At 36.1% G+C, this 14349-nt stretch overlaps 2 non-coding genes across 2 annotated transcripts; both read left to right on the forward strand.

Moving 5' to 3' along the window:
- Positions 1-4687: 4687 nt before the first annotated feature.
- LOC146954815 (small nucleolar RNA R71) lies at positions 4688-4794 on the forward strand. Its single transcript, XR_015025190.1, has one exon. It is a non-coding gene; the product is annotated as a small nucleolar RNA R71 (small nucleolar RNA).
- A 5511-nt stretch (positions 4795-10305) lies between these two features.
- LOC146954816 (small nucleolar RNA R71) lies at positions 10306-10412 on the forward strand. Its single transcript, XR_015025191.1, has one exon. It is a non-coding gene; the product is annotated as a small nucleolar RNA R71 (small nucleolar RNA).
- The last annotated feature ends 3937 nt before the right edge of the window (positions 10413-14349 follow it).

A 14349-nucleotide genomic window follows, 5' to 3' on the forward strand; every position in this document is an offset into this window, starting at 1 on the left:
ACACTCGTTTCTCCGCTACTCCCCAATCTTCAACTCTCAACACAATTCCTTCCAACTTAAGATACGCCGATTTAACGGAGTACACACCACTATCTTCTAACTTCCACCTCCACACATCCTCCTCATTAGCCCATCTCGCACCCTCCAAATCCTCCAAAAGACTAGTCAATAATTCTTCCTCACACACAAAAATTCTTCTTCTCCAAACAAAATTCCAACTCACTCCCTCCTCCGAAACCTCCCATAAGTCTCCCACCGTAGCCTCCTTTTGAGAAGAGATCGTAAAGAGTCTTGGATATTTGTAGCCAAAGCTTCTTCCAGCACGCCAATTAATCTTCCAAAAACTCGTCTTCAAGCCATTACCCACTTTACGCCAAATGTCTCCTAAGAACCAACCTTGACTACCGAAATCATCTAACTTCACCAACTCTTTCCACCAAACCGATGTGAACCGCGGCCACGGGGCACCACCACCCTCCAATAAACACTCCTTACACGGTCCATATTTATCCTCTAGGACCTCCTTCCACAAAGCATTTTCCCCATCTAGCAACCTCCAACGCCATTTCGCCAATAAACACACATTCATCAACCGGATATCTTTGATCCCAATTCCTCCATTTTCCTTTTGTTGACATGCAGACTTCGACTTCACCCAAATAATTTTATTTCCTCCTCCCACTCCTTCCCAAAGGAATTCTCTTTGGATTCTAACTATCCTCTTCCACACATGAACCGGCATCTTCAAGAACGATAAATAAAAGATTGGGATTGAATTAAGAACTGAGTTTAGGAGAACAATTCTACCTCCAAAACTAATATACTTATGGCCCCAAGCATTCAACCAGCCCCCTAAAGTTTCCAACATCGGCTCCCAAGTTGACAAACGCTTCGGATTATCCCCCACCGGTAACCCCAAATACTTAAATGGGAGGCTCCCTTCACTACAATTCAAAAAGTCACACGTCATTGCCATAAAATCATGTCCTCAAGCAAAAGGCAACAGACATAGCAGCAACAAAAGATTTGATTATGGCAATATTAAGAACAAATGTCTCAAAAGAAAGGCTTTGCTTCAAGTACACTAATTACAACTTCAAACACTTCTCATGAACCTATTCTACCCAACATCAAGTCTCAAGTGAGTGTGTGTGTGCAGTCCAACCCTTTTCATGCTCCTGTATAAGACAGATATTATGAGGAATAAGTTCTATCCTTAATGTTAAAGTAACCGAGAAAAGTCCTTTCTTCATTTCATATAAGAGTGATGGGAATTTAAGTTAAGATTGAATTAATTTAACAATTAAGCACAAGGGGCTGCAGATGCTTAGGGGCTATCTATCCTCGTAGGAAGTCTTCTCGGATGTAATTGTCCTTTCCCCCTAGATTCAAAATCACCCTAAGCAGTGCTGCAAAATTATTTATTTGTTTCATCTCCGCGTAGGAAGTCTTTTTGGATGTAATTGTCCTTTCCCCCTAGCATTGATGAATTTGTTTTACTTTAAGTTCAAATTAAGGAGTCACCACCACAATTAGGAAGTTAGGATGTAATTGTCCTTTCCCCCATATGTTGGTGCCATTCTCCCGCCCCATTTAACATTTAACAAATTAAAAAGAATATAACAATTAAGAACAATTTGATTAATTTTCCCACACAAACTTATACTACTTTTACTCTGAAGACTTTAAAGGGTCTAAGTTAACACTAAAGATAGAACGTGCTCCTTAAAATACCTATTCATATTTACATTAAAAACAAGCTACTAATCGTGCCTCTTGCTATAAAAACAAAACAAAAGAATAAAGTTCAAGGGAGTTTGGGACACTACGACTCTAGACACTTTATTAGGCTCCCCCCACACTTAGGAGAAGCATTGTCCTCAATGATTCAAAAAGAAAAATAAAAGAAGAAGAAGAAGAAGAAGTAGAAGAAGAAGAAAAAGAAGAAGAAGAAGAAGAAGAAGAAGAAGAAGAAGAAGAAGAAGAAGAAGAAGAAGAAGAAGAAGAAGAAGAAGAAGAAGAAGAAGAAGAAGAAGAAGAAGAAGAAGAAGAAGAGTAGAGGAAGAGGAAAGCTCACAATTTTATTGAAGTCCATAGTGGACTTTGGAGGTGAAGGTGTTGCATCATGTTTTGGAGCATTTAATTGTTTTCTTCATTTATTCGATTGCTCCTTTGGACATTGTTCCTTTCAACACCTTATTTTTGTTGCTCGGTGCTTATTCTTTGAACTTTGGTTTGCATTCATGCCCGCCGTTCATCATTATATCTTCCACCGACTTCTTGTTCATGGTGCAAGTTTGTACCTACCTCTTCTTCATTACCATCATCATCACCATCATTATGTACCTGGGGGTTAGTACCAACATAAAACAAATTTTCCACCACCTCCAGAATAGTTAAGTCCGGATTAGATAGAATAATCAAACAATAAGCTCTAATAATTCTCCATTCATATTGGTAATTGTGAGTAGGTTCATGGGTTCTGAGGACAAAGTATTGATAGTATATAAGTCTAGACAAAAGTTTCCCTCTATCCTCTTGATCCATTGGTTCACACTCACCCCAAACTTCCTAGCAAGAAAAGTGATGATTCCACCTACCATTATATCACTCTTATCATCCAGTTTCTTTTTAACAATTAAAACAAGATAATCAAGCAAATAATGGCAAATGTTAATACGATGGTTATAAAGCATAGCCCACAACAACAGCTCATCAATCCTCATCATTCCTACCTCTTTCCTACTTTATATGGTGCAAGCCATAACCCTTTGAAGGTACCTAAGCACAGGGTTGTGTTATTCAACAGCCTAATCATATGTTCATCCATTCCTAGTCTATCCATAACATTAATCATCAGAGTACCTGCAAGCATAGATAGTTCTAGAGATTAGAGAATTGTACCTATTTCTTTGCTTGGAATCCTTGATTTGGATCCCATGATTATGAGTTGTTGATTGCTTCTTAGTTGCACCACTTCTGAAGTCTTCAGTCTACTTACCTTTCTTCTTTGATTCCAATTGACCTTAGTTGACTTGGTGTGGATTTTGGGTGAAGGTTAGGGTTTTGTGTGCGAAAGGTTGGTTTAGTGATGCGGTTGGGGTTTAAATAATGTTTTTGAGTTTATTGATGAAGATTGGTGGAGAAATTATGGTTTGGTGAAGTTTGAAGAGAGTTATGGAGGAAGAATGAAAGAGGTTGTTTTGAATAACATAAAAAAAATAAATAATTTTTTTTTTTTCAAAAAAAAAAAAAAAATTTTTTTTTTTTTTTTTTTTGTTGAAAGGTTGGCACGACCGTGCCAACATTAGCACGGGCCGTGCCAAGCTTCTGTAAAAAGAGGGAAGAATTTTTTTATTTTTTTTTTTTGGTTTGGTTTCTGGTCAATGACTTCAACTTTCTTTCCCCTTTTTGCATCATATTTGGACAAATACCTACAAAACAAATTAAAATAACACAAAACAAAAATAACAACAATAAAATTCATGGGTTGCCTCCCACGAAGCGCTCGTTTAGAGTCATTAGCTTGACGGTTAGAAAGTGGTTTAACTATCCTATACCCAATCGTTCAGAAAGGGACAATGGCATCAAACTAACATTCTCTCCCAAATCACACATGGTTTTCTCAAAGGTTTTAGATCCTATGACACAAGGTAGGGAAAAACTTCCTAGATTTTTAAGATTAGGTGGCAATTTGTTTGGAAGTATTTTAATAAGATTCATAAACTGCTCATCTAACTTGGACTCATCAAACCCTTGTGTTAATGGAATTTCAGGCTCATGAGATGGTGAAACAAATGGCTTGTCATTCTCTCCTATAGCTTTCTCACTTTGAGGCTCATCACTTCCTAGCTCTCCTTCATTGTTCTTAATTTTCACAACGGGGTCCTCTAATTGGTTACCATCCCTAATAATAGCACTCATATGGTCTTTGGGGTTGGTTTCGGTTTGTCCTAGAAGGACTTCAGAGGTTTGAGAGGGAGTAGCCACCTGTTGGGGTACTTGAGAAGTCTGAGTTTCTATCATCTTACTGTGAGTAACTATGGAGTCTGATGTATGTTTGCCAATAGAGTCCTTCAAAAATTCAGTTTGATTTTTAAGCTCTTGGAGCTGCTCGGATTGATTTATACAATAATTTTCTAAAAAAAGTTCCAAGCTGGATTTTTGAGGGACTCTTTGGTTGTTTGCATAACTAGGTGGTGTTGTTTGTTGTCCAAAAAGATTTTGACGGTTTTGAAAAAAAATTTGGTTGTTTCTACACCCTTGATTATATTGAGCATAGTTTACTTGCTCAGGACTCCTAACAACACTACCTAGTTGGCAACCAATGCCAATATGGCCGAATTCACCACAAATTTCACAAAAAGGAGATGCAGAAGAAGAAGAAGAAGAAGAGATGGCACTAACATTTATTTTTTCAAATTTTTGGGTTAATGCATCAATCTTAACGACAAGGTGATCATAGTTAGAAACTTCATACATACCTGCCTCCTTTTTGGAGGGTGAAGATTTAGTGATGGCTCTCTCGTTGGTCCACTTGTAATGATTTTGAGCCATGTCTTCAATCAAGGAGTATGCTTCTGTGTAATTCTTGTTCATTAAAGCTCCACCTGCAGCTGCATCAACATAAATTTTTGTGGTATACAAAAGACCATTATAAAAAATGTGAATAATAAGCCAATTCTTTAAACCATGATGGGGACAAAGTCTAAGCATTTCTTTGAAACGCTCCCACGCATCGTAAAGAGATTCTCCATCTTTTTGAGTGAATTGTGTGATTTGAATCCTTAATTGGACGGTTTTAGCATAGGGAAAGAATCGGGCAAGAAAAACTTGCTTCATTTGTTGCCATGAAAAGATAGAACCAATTTCCAATGAATGAAACCAAGCACTAGCTCTACCCCCTAAGGAGAAAGGAAAGAGGTGCAGCCTTACGGCCTCTTGGTTTGCATTCAAGGTTCCACTGAGTCTTAAAAAGGTTGAAATATGAAAATTCGGATCCTCAGTGGGTGATCCGAAAAATTGATTTTGCTGCACTAAGTGAACAAGTGCAGGTTCTATTTCAAAATTGTCCTCAACCGTTGGGTACACAATAGCATCATATGACTCATTTGAAGATGGGATTGCATACTCTTTGAGAGAGCGTTCCTTAGTCATATCGTTATTATCTTCCCCAGAAGTTAAAGGAAAAAGAAGAAATAGAGAAAGAAAGAAATAAAATAAAATAAAATGAAATAAGATAAAACAAAAGATTTTTTTTTTTTTGAAAGAAATATAAAAAGAAACACAATAAAATAAAATAGGATAAAATAACGGAAAAGATTTTTTTTTTTTAGAAAGAAATATAAAATAAGATAAAATAACGAAAAAAAGATTTTTTTTTCAGTCTAATCGTTAAAAAAAAGTTAATCAAATTGCAACAACTCCCCGGCAACGGCGCCAAAAACTTGATAGGCCAAACCGCAAGTGCACGGTCTATCGAAGTAATAGTAGTAAAAGAGTATCGTTCCGCTAGGGAGTTATGAATTCGATTAACTTTTAGATAATGATTAGGGAAGAAGAAAGATTATAAAAAGGGAGGTTTAGTTGCTGAAGGTAAATAACAATAATAATAATAAAAGAGCCTTGGGATTATTGGTTCATCATAACAACGAATCTTTTCACAAGCAAGCCTTAAACTTATAATTATGCGTTAATCCTAATTTCTAAGGACAAGTTTCTCTTTAGCATATCACAGCTTCTCTCAAAGTCAGTGAGTGTATCCCTCCAACAACCACACCTATTCTCATGGGTGATTGCCTTTGGGATCCTTGAAGATCGAAACTTTATGTGTCCCAAGGTTTGCTAGACTATTCTCATGTTTCGCAAACCTTGTCTAAATTCACTTGTTCGGATATCAAAGCTCCGCGTTCGCTTTATGAATTGAAATCTAAGATGATGAATTAATCATTATCAAACCCTCCGCGTTCGCTTCCACAGTTTGATAATAATTAATTCATGTTAAAACGGTGAATTTAGATTAGGAATTAAGGTAACATATAATTAGGGTTTAAGGCTTGGCTTGATCCGGACTACGTCATTAGACTTATTCAACAATCCCAAGACGAAGAAGAGTCTACTCACTAACGTTCATTGTAGACATGGGGGAAGAAGAGAGAAAACAGTAATATAAAAGAGCAATAATATAAAAGTGAACTTTTATTCCAAGAACAAAAGATGAATGTTTATGATGGAGTGCTACTCTATTTATAGCTTTACAATTGACTTAGAAACTAAGCTACTATAAGGGCAAAACAGTAAAGCTGCAACGGAGTAACTTGGGCTTGAAGAAAAGCAGCAAAAGTGGTCCTGGAGGGTGGCACGGCCGTGCCACATGTTGGCACGGGCCGTGCCAAGCTTCTGACTTGGTAGAGACATATTTTTGTCTCGTATCTTCGTATTCTTGTACTGTATTTGCTCCAGTCCTCTTTCTTTTGCTCCAAGACACCTTCCACCATATATCCGTACCTAAAATATAATAAAAGACAATTTAAAGTAAAATATTCTAAAAGGAAATAAAATGCAATAAAATCAAATCAAATCTTAAATAAAACTAAACTAAATAAAGAAATAAAATAGACTATCTATGACTCATCAAACTCCCCCACACTTGAATCTTTGCTTGTCCTCAAGCAAAAGGCAACAGACATAGCAGCAACAAAAGATTTGATTATGGCAATATTAAGAACAAATGTCTCAAAAGAAAGGCTTTGCTTCAAGTACACTAATTACAACTTCAAACACTTCTCATGAACCTATTCTACCCAACATCAAGTCTCAAGTGAGTGTGTGTGTGCAGTCCAACCCTTTTCTTGCTCCTGTATAAGACAGATATTATGAGGAATAAGTTCTATCCTTAATGTTAAAGTAACCGAGAAAAGTCCTTTCTTCATTTCATATAAGAGTGATGGGAATTTAAGTTAAGATTGAATTAATTTAACAATTAAGCACAAGGGGCTGCAGATGCTTAGGGGCTATCTATCCTCGTAGGAAGTCTTCTCGGATGTAATTGTCCTTTCCCCCTAGATTCAAAATCACCCTAAGCAGTGCTGCAAAATTATTTATTTGTTTCATCTCCGCGTAGGAAGTCTTTTTGGATGTAATTGTCCTTTCCCCCTAGCATTGATGAATTTGTTTTACTTTAAGTTCAAATTAAGGAGTCACCACCACAATTAGGAAGTTAGGATGTAATTGTCCTTTCCCCCATATGTTGGTGCCATTCTCCCGCCCCATTTAACATTTAACAAATTAAAAAGAATATAACAATTAAGAACAATTTGATTAATTTTCCCACACAAACTTATACTACTTTTACTCTGAAGACTTTAAAGGGTCTAAGTTAACACTAAAGATAGAACGTGCTCCTTAAAATACCTATTCATATTTACATTAAAAACAAGCTACTAATCGTGCCTCTTGCTATAAAAACAAAACAAAAGAATAAAGTTCAAGGGAGTTTGGGACACTACGACTCTAGACACTTTATTAGGCTCCCCCCACACTTAGGAGAAGCATTGTCCTCAATGATTCAAAAAGAAAAATAAAAGAAGAAGAAGAAGAAGAAGTAGTAGAAGAAGAAAAAGAAGTAGAAGAAGAAGAAGAAGAAGAAGAAGAAGAGTAGAGGAAGAGGAAAGCTCACAATTTTATTGAAGTCCATAGTGGACTTTGGAGGTGAAGGTGTTGCATCATGTTTTGGAGCATTTAATTGTTTTCTTCATTTATTCGATTGCTCCTTTGGACATTGTTCCTTTCAACACCTTATTTTTGTTGCTCGGTGCTTATTCTTTGAACTTTGGTTTGCATTCATGCCCGCCGTTCATCATTATATCTTCCACCGACTTCTTGTTCATGGTGCAAGTTTGTACCTACCTCTTCTTCATTACCATCATCATCACCATCATTATGTACCTGGGGGTTAGTACCAACATAAAACAAATTTTCCACCACCTCCAGAATAGTTAAGTCCGGATTAGATAGAATAATCAAACAATAAGCTCTAATAATTCTCCATTCATATTGGTAATTGTGAGTAGGTTCATGGGTTCTGAGGACAAAGTATTGATAGTATATAAGTCTAGACAAAAGTTTCCCTCTATCCTCTTGATCCATTGGTTCACACTCACCCCAAACTTCCTAGCAAGAAAAGTGATGATTCCACCTACCATTATATCACTCTTATCATCCAGTTTCTTTTTAACAATTAAAACAAGATAATCAAGCAAATAATGGCAAATGTTAATACGATGGTTATAAAGCATAGCCCACAACAACAGCTCATCAATCCTCATCATTCCTACCTCTTTCCTACTTTATATGGTGCAAGCCATAACCCTTTGAAGGTACCTAAGCACAGGGTTGTGTTATTCAACAGCCTAATCATATGTTCATCCATTCCTAGTCTATCCATAACATTAATCATCAGAGTACCTGCAAGCATAGATAGTTCTAGAGATTAGAGAATTGTACCTATTTCTTTGCTTGGAATCCTTGATTTGGATCCCATGATTATGAGTTGTTGATTGCTTCTTAGTTGCACCACTTCTGAAGTCTTCAGTCTACTTACCTTTCTTCTTTGATTCCAATTGACCTTAGTTGACTTGGTGTGGATTTTGGGTGAAGGTTAGGGTTTTGTGTGCGAAAGGTTGGTTTAGTGATGGGGTTGGGGTTTAAATAATGTTTTTGAGTTTATTGATGAAGATTGGTGGAGAAATTATGGTTTGGTGAAGTTTGAAGAGAGTTATGGAGGAAGAATGAAAGAGGTTGTTTTGAATAACATAAAAAAAATAAATAATTTTTTTTTTTTCAAAAAAAAAAAAAAATATATTTTTTTTTTTTTGGTTGAAAGGTTGGCACGGCCGTGCCAACATTAGCACGGGCCGTGCCAAGCTTCTGTAAAAAGAGGGAAGAATTTTTTTTTTTTTTTTTTTGAGAATTTTTTTTTTTTTTTTGGTTTGGTTTCTGGTCAATGACTTCAACTTTCTTTCCCCTTTTTGCATCATATTTGGACAAATACCTACAAAACAAATTAAAATAACACAAAACAAAAATAACAGCAATAAAATTCATGGGTTGCCTCCCACGAAGCGCTCGTTTAGAGTCATTAGCTTGACGGTTAGAAAGTGGTTTAACTATCCTATACCCAATCGTTCAGAAAGGGACAATGGCATCAAACTAACATTCTCTCCCAAATCACACATGGTTTTCTCAAAGGTTTTAGATCCTATGACACAAGGTAGGGAAAAACTTCCTAGATTTTTAAGATTAGGTGGCAATTTGTTTGGAAGTATTTTAATAAGATTCATAAACTGCTCATCTAACTTGGACTCATCAAACCCTTGTGTTAATGGAATTTCAGGCTCATGAGATGGTGAAACAAATGGCTTGTCATTCTCTCCTATAGCTTTCTCACTTTGAGGCTCATCACTTCCTAGCTCTCCTTCATTGTTCTTAATTTTCACAACGGGGTCCTCTAATTGGTTACCATCCCTAATAATAGCACTCATATGGTCTTTGGGGTTGGTTTCGGTTTGTCCTAGAAGGACTTCAGAGGTTTGAGAGGGAGTAGCCACCTGTTGGGGTACTTGAGAAGTCTGAGTTTCTATCATCTTACTGTGAGTAACTATGGAGTCTGATGTATGTTTGCCAATAGAGTCCTTCAAAAATTCAGTTTGATTTTTAAGCTCTTGGAGCTGCTCGGATTGATTTATACAATAATTTTCTAAAAAAAGTTCCAAGCTGGATTTTTGAGGGACTCTTTGGTTGTTTGCATAACTAGGTGGTGTTGTTTGTTGTCCAAAAAGATTTTGACGGTTTTGAAAAAAAAATTGGTTGTTTCTACACCCTTGATTATATTGAGCATAGTTTACTTGCTCAGGACTCCTAACAACACTACCTAGTTGGCAACCAATGCCAATATGGCCGAATTCACCACAAATTTCACAAAAAGGAGATGCAGAAGAAGAAGAAGAAGAAGAGATGGCACTAACATTTATTTTTTCAAATTTTTGGGTTAATGCATCAATCTTAACGACAAGGTGATCATAGTTAGAAACTTCATACATACCTGCCTCCTTTTTGGAGGGTGAAGATTTAGTGATGGCTCTCTCGTTGGTCCACTTGTAATGATTTTGAGCCATGTCTTCAATCAAGGAGTATGCTTCTGTGTAATTCTTGTTCATTAAAGCTCCACCTGCAGCTGCATCAACATAAATTTTTGTGGTATACAAAAGACCATTATAAAAAATGTGAATAATAAGCCAATTCTTTAAACCATGATGGGGACAAAGTCTAAGCATTTCTTTGAAACGCTCCCACGCATCGTAAAGAGATTCTCCATCTTTTTGAGTGAATTGTGTGATTTGAATCCTTAATTGGACGGTTTTAGCATAGGGAAAGAATCGGGCAAGAAAAACTTGCTTCATTTGTTGCCATGAAAAGATAGAACCAATTTCCAATGAATGAAACCAAGCACTAGCTCTACCCCCTAAGGAGAAAGGAAAGAGGTGCAGCCTTACGGCCTCTTGGTTTGCATTCAAGGTTCCACTGATTCTTAAAAAGGTTGAAATATGAAAATTCGGATCCTCAGTGGGTGATCCGAAAAATTGATTTTGCTGCACTAAGTGAACAAGTGCAGGTTCTATTTCAAAATTGTCCTCAACCGTTGGGTACACAATAGCATCATATGACTCATTTGAAGATGGGATTGCATACTCTTTGAGAGAGCGTTCCTTAGTCATATCGTTATTATCTTCCCCAGAAGTTAAAGGAAAAAGAAGAAATAGAGAAAGAAAGAAATAAAATAAAATAAAATAAAATAAGATAAAACAAAAGATTTTTTTTTTTTTGAAAGAAATATAAAAAGAAACACAATAAAATAAAATAGGATAAAATAACGGAAAAGATTTTTTTTTTTTTTAGAAAGAAATATAAAATAAGATAAAATAACGAAAAAAAGATTTTTTTTTTCAGTCTAATCGTTAAAAAAAAGTTAATCAAATTGCAACAACTCCCCGGCAACGGCGCCAAAAACTTGATAGGCCAAACCGCAAGTGCACGGTCTATCAAAGTAATAGTAGTAAAAGAGTATCGTTCCGCTAGGGAGTTATGAATTCGATTAACTTTTAGATAATGATTAGGGAAGAAGAAAGATTATAAAAAGGGAGGTTTAGTTGCTGAAGGTAAATAACAATAATAATAATAAAAGAGCCTTGGGATTATTGGTTCATCATAACAACGAATCTTTTCACAAGCAAGCCTTAAACTTATAATTATGCGTTAATCCTAATTTCTAAGGACAAGTTTCTCTTTAGCATATCACAGCTTCTCTCAAAGTCAGTGAGTGTATCCCTCCAACAACCACACCTATTCTCATGGGTGATTGCCTTTGGGATCCTTGAAGATCGAAACTTTATGTGTCCCAAGGTTTGCTAGACTATTCTCATGTTTCGCAAACCTTGTCTAAATTCACTTGTTCGGATATCAAAGCTCCGCGTTCGCTTTATGAATTGATATCTAAGATGATGAATTAATCATTATCAAACCCTCCGCGTTCGCTTCCACAGTTTGATAATAATTAATTCATGTTAAAACGGTGAATTTAGATTAGGAATTAAGGTAACATATAATTAGGGTTTAAGGCTTGGCTTGATCCAGATTACGTCATTAGACTTATTCAACAATCCCAAGACGAAGAAGAGTCTACTCACTAACGTTCATTGTAGACATGGGGGAAGAAGAGAGAAAACAGTAATATAAAAGAGCAATAATATAAAAGTGAACTTTTATTCCAAGAACAAAAGATGAATGTTTATGATGGAGTGCTACTCTATTTATAGCTTTACAATTGACTTAGAAACTAAGCTACTATAAGGGCAAAACAGTAAAGCTGCAACGGAGTAACTTGGGCTTGAAGAAAAGCAGCAAAAGTGGTCCTGGAGGGTGGCACGGCCGTGCCACATGTTGGCACGGGCCGTGCCAAGCTTCTGACTTGGTAGAGACATATTTTTGTCTCGTATCTTCGTATTCTTGTACTGTATTTGCTCCAGTCCTCTTTCTTTTGCTCCAAGACACCTTCCACCATATATTCGTACCTAAAATATAATAAAAGACAATTTAAAGTAAAATATTCTAAAAGGAAATAAAATGCAATAAAATCAAATCAAATCTTAAATAAAACTAAACTAAATAAAGAAATAAAATAGACTATCTATGACTCATCAAACTCCCCCACACTTGAATCTTTGCTTGTCCTCAAGCAAAAGGCAACAGACATAGCAGCAACAAAAGATTTGATTATGGCAATATTAAGAACAAATGTCTCAAAAGAAAGGCTTTGCTTCAAGTACACTAATTACAACTTCAAACACTTCTCATGAACCTATTCTACCCAACATCAAGTCTCAAGTGAGTGTGTGTGTGCAGTCCAACCCTTTTCTTGCTCCTGTATAAGACAGATATTATGAGGAATAAGTTCTATCCTTAATGTTAAAGTAACCGAGAAAAGTCCTTTCTTCATTTCATATAAGAGTGATGGGAATTTAAGTTAAGATTGAATTAATTTAACAATTAAGCACAAGGGGCTGCAGATGCTTAGGGGCTATCTATCCTCGTAGGAAGTCTTCTCGGATGTAATTGTCCTTTCCCCCTAGATTCAAAATCACCCTAAGCAGTGCTGCAAAATTATTTATTTGTTTCATCTCCGCGTAGGAAGTCTTTTTGGATGTAATTGTCCTTTCCCCCTAGCATTGATGAATTTGTTTTACTTTAAGTTCAAATTAAGGAGTCACCACCACAATTAGGAAGTTAGGATGTAATTGTCCTTTCCCCCATATGTTGGTGCCATTATCCCGCCCCATTTAACATTTAACAAATTAAAAAGAATATAACAATTAAGAACAATTTGATTAATTTTCCCACACAAACTTATACTACTTTTACTCTGAAGACTTTAAAGGGTTTAAGTTAACACTAAAGATAGAACGTGCTCCTTAAAATACCTATTCATACACTTGCTCAAAGATTGCAACTGGGTGCTTTTCTCATTGGAGATTTTTCACAATAAAACAAGATGTGGGTATAGCAAGAACACAAGAAACACAAGAAACTACTTTTATGTACAAGAAACAACCTTTAAAGAAGAGACAAAACAAAAAATTTTCATGCCATATTTACATTAAAAACAAGCTACTAATCGTGCCTCTTGCTATAAAAACAAAACAAAAGAATAAAGTTCAAGGGAGTTTGGGACACTACGACTCTAGACACTTTATTAGGCTCCCCCCACACTTAGGAGAAGCATTGTCCTCAATGATTCAAAAAGAAAAATAAAAGAAGAAGAAGAAGAAGAAGAAGTAGAAGAAGAAGAAAAAGAAGTAGAAGAAGAAGAAGAAGAAGAAGAAGAAGAAGAAGAAGAAGAAGAAGAAGAAGAAGAAGAAGAAGAAGAAGAAGAAGAAGAAGAAGAAGAAGAAGAAGAAGAAGAAGAAGAAGAAGAAGAAGAAGAAGAAGAAGAAGAAGAAGAAGAAGAGTAGAGGAAGAGGAAAGCTCACAATTTTATTGAAGTCCATAGTGGACTTTGGAGGTGAAGGAGTTGCATCATGTTTTGGAGCATTTAATTGTTTTCTTCATTTATTCGATTGCTCCTTTGGACAGTGTTCCTTTCAACACCTTATTTTTGTTGCTCGGTGCTTATTCTTTGAACTTTGGTTTGCATTCATGCCCGCCGTTCATCATTATATCTTCCACCGACTTCTTGTTCATGGTGCAAGTTTGTACCTACCTCTTCTTCATTACCATCATCATCACCATCATTATGTACCTGGGGGTTAGTACCAACATAAAACAAATTTTCCACCACCTCCAGAATAGTTAAGTCCGGATTAGATAGAATAATCAAACAATAAGCTCTAATAATTCTCCATTCATATTGGTAATTGTGAGTAGGTTCATGGGTTCTGAGGACAAAGTATTGATAGTATATAAGTCTAGACAAAAGTTTCCCTCTATCCTCTTGATCCATTGGTTCACACTCACCCCAAACTTCCTAGCAAGAAAAGTGATGATTCCACCTACCATTATATCACTCTTATCATCCAGTTTCTTTTTAACAATTAAAACAAGATAATCAAGCAAATAATGGCAAATGTTAATACGATGGTTATAAAGCATAGCCCACAACAACAGCTCATCAATCCTCATCATTCCTACCTCTTTCCTACTTTATATGGTGCAAGCCATAACCCTTTGAAGGTACCTAAGCACAGGGTTGTGTTATTCAACAGCCTAATCATATGTTCATCCATTCCTAGTCTATCC

This window comes from Medicago sativa, chromosome 1 (genome assembly GCF_051527215.1).
Source record: "Medicago sativa cultivar Bolivia chromosome 1, Bolivia_mono, whole genome shotgun sequence".
Taxonomy (NCBI): Eukaryota; Viridiplantae; Streptophyta; class Magnoliopsida; order Fabales; family Fabaceae; genus Medicago; species Medicago sativa.